The following is a 3517-nucleotide window of genomic DNA, read 5'->3' as shown; positions in this document are numbered from 1 at the left end:
GGTTCTTTGTTTTTATATATTGTCGGTCTGTTATTATTCTCTAGAAGTTTTTGAATTTCCGTTAGTATTGATTCAATATAAGCTTCTTCTTCGTAAAAAACCACTTCTTTTTTTGAAGGATGGACGTTTACATCTACAAGCGAAAACTCTATATTTAGTTCCAAATATACAAAAGGAAATCTATGCTTCGGCAATATATCTTTATATAGCACTTTTATTCTTTCTTTTAGTATTCGGTGCTCAACAAGTCTACCATTTATGAAGATAATGAAAATATAACTTCTGTGGTTATAAGAAACATCAGATATAATCATATTTATTTCATTGTTTCTAAAATTTAGAAGATGGTCATCTGTTTTGTAAACAGAATTAATCAAATTCTTTTGTGTCATATATCCATCGAAAACCTTTCTCTTCAATGAAAATTCTTCTGAACAGCTTTCTATGTTTTTAATGGAATGCAACAACTCTGTTTTTAATGAATTTTCAATATTAAGTTTAAAAAGAATTTCAACATATCTGATTGTAAAATTTGCCACAAGATAAAATATCTTGGTCATTTCATCACGCTTGTTTTTAAAGTATTCTCTTCTGTATGTATTATTATAAAAAATGTCCTTGATTTCTATTCTTGTACCTTGATTCATGGCTTTTGGTTTTATATCCTTAATTTCACATTCAACAAAATTAGCTTCATACCCAACTTCAGCATCTTTTATTTTACTCTGCACAATGATTTTTGAACAAAGTGAAATCGATGCCAATGCTTCTCCACGAAATCCAAAAGTCGGAATTTCATACAAGGATCCATTAAATTTTGATGTACAGTGTCTCACACATAACTTTGGAAAGTCGCTCTTTAAGATTCCTTTACCGTTGTCTGTAATTATAATTGATTGACCTTTTCCAAATATTTCTATAGTTATCTCGGTGGAATTTGCATCTACACTATTTTCTATCATTTCTTTTACTATATTTGCTGGTGATGTTATGACCTCGCCTGCTGCTATCTTCGAAATTACATCTAATGGAAGTTGCTTAATCATATGGGCCAAATTTCTATGAGCACAAAAATAAATTTATAAATAACATAAGATTATTTCGATTTTTAAAGGCCCAAATCAATCATTATTAAATCTTGATGAAAACAAAACAAAAAATACTTGATTGTCTCCATATATTTTTAAATATTATAGTCAAATTCTATCCTTCTTATATATTCATATAAATATAAATATATTTTTCTAATTTACATAATCAGATGTAAATCTTTTGTCCAATGAATTTTAAAACTGCTGATATTAATTTTTATATATATGTATTTAAGCCTTTTTCATACGTTTCAAGCAATTCAAAGTGCTTGCATTATAAATTACTCTGATCGCCTCCTAATATATTGTTCTTTCAACATTATTTGCTTTATAAAATATTTAAAAAATTACTATGATTCTGTAAGTCGAAAACGGTTAATTTAAAACAAAAAATTATTTGGGGCAACAGTTTGATGATTAATCTTTCTTTGCATAAATGTGTAGATTTAAGATTTTTGATCCTGTTTTTTATTGTTTGTCACGCTAAATTTAGCAAAATTAACAAGTTTTCGTTTACGAATTTTATATTTCTGGTTATCATTTTAAAATTTTAGTTGTTATTTTTTTATTTTAAGAAAAATATCTGTTTTAATTATTTTAATGTAGCATGCTAAATGGTTATTTTAATCCCAAAAATGTCTGTTTTAAATCGACTGGATATAAAAACTTCTTATTTCTTATCAAATTATGGTTTTCACAAAAAAACGTTAGCAAGGTAAAAAAATAATTAAAATGAAAAAAAAAGCATAGAAGCTCAATAAAACATCAAAATTGAAATTTATTCAACCTAGAAACGTATCCAAAGTGCTTAATAGAGAATATAGTGTGATTTAATTCATTTAGATACATCTATAAATTGTTTTTACAACCATGTTGATCACATAATAGAAAGGAAAATATTTTTGAAACTTAAAATGGTAATCCTATGAAATTTAGACAGCATTTTGTTTTGCAAAAAGTGTATTTGATGCTATAATATATTACAATATACCTCAAAGAGATGAAATCGTTGCTTATGAATGTATTTCTGTAAAAACCATTAATAGGAGCCAAAAATTTTATAAGTAAACTTCTTGAAATTGGCAGAAACTTCTATAAAAAATGGTTATTCGAACAATACAGTCGGCAAACTATGTATAATTTAGTTTTCAACATCAATTTTGAATTTAAAAGGTATAATGATATATATTTACACTATTTATATCATTAAAAAATAAAGTTTGCTAAATTTACTAAATTTAAATAGATATTCAAAGGTTTAATCGTGAATTTACGCTATTAAATTTAAAGAATTTATATATTAATAGGGATTTCAGTTGCCCAAATTAGCCCCGTATTTCAAATTTTTAAAAATCTTTTTTTGGTTATTATTTCCTTCTTATCTGAGATAATATAAGAACAATTATTTATTATCAATGCCGTATTATAGTTATTCGATCTAAAAATCCGGGTGTGACCTTTTTAGATTCAGAAAAACTGATTTTTATTAAAAAAAGATATTCTAACTATTATATATACTGCATTTGCGCATATTTTTTGTTTTTTAAATTAATCTCTCATTTATAATATGCTTACTTTGTAATTTCTTATGAATGCAAGTCTCTTTTTCCCATTGTACAAATTGTTTAATTTATATCACAAAATTATGGAAGTTTATGTTTTTTATTTAAATTCTTATATCTTTATAATGTAAATACTTATTTAATTCGAAATTCAATGTTTAAAATTCATTTTAAGGCCGACTCTCATGTCAAAGATTTTTAAAATCAGACTAAATATGTATTTTTATAGGATGAATAATAATTTTCATATTCTAAGAACTACTTTTTTTACAGAAATTCGTTTCTAAAAGACATATGGAATAAAATTTTGCAAATAATTCATTGAAAAAACTCAAATATGATATAACACATATAAATATTGTCGTAATAGAGCAGAACTTCGAATAGGCAAAAAAATAAATTAATTAATATAGAAGATTGAAGTAAACACTCGAAAAAATTATTGAAAAAATGTAAAAATAGTTAAAATATATGCAAAACTTTGCTTATTTATTTTCGAATAACAGAGAATATTGTTATAAGATTTATATCATTTGAATTTCTAGTTAAAAATGCAGAACTCTAGACACTGTGTAATACGCGAAGGTGAACTGAATTCTTTTATATTTTAAAAATCAATATACTGGTCTTTTATGAATCACTTTATTTCACGTCGTAATAAAATTAATACCGCTTCTTATTTTATTGATAGAAAATTGAACTAGAAGAGAAAATATAGGTTATAATCACTTCATTATAAATTGAAATAAGAGCAGGAATGAAAAAAAATAACATTAAAGCTTAAAAAAATAACATAAATGTTAAAAATTGACTTTTTATGATAATTAAAGCACTTATTATTTATTAAGTTTTTTTTTGTTTTTT

Source organism: Rhyacophila brunnea, unplaced genomic scaffold (assembly GCF_057557595.1).
Source record: "Rhyacophila brunnea isolate RB1 unplaced genomic scaffold, BYU_Rbru_1.0 scaffold_92, whole genome shotgun sequence".
Classification (NCBI taxonomy): Eukaryota; Metazoa; Arthropoda; class Insecta; order Trichoptera; family Rhyacophilidae; genus Rhyacophila; species Rhyacophila brunnea.
This window is presented reverse-complemented; position numbering follows the sequence as displayed.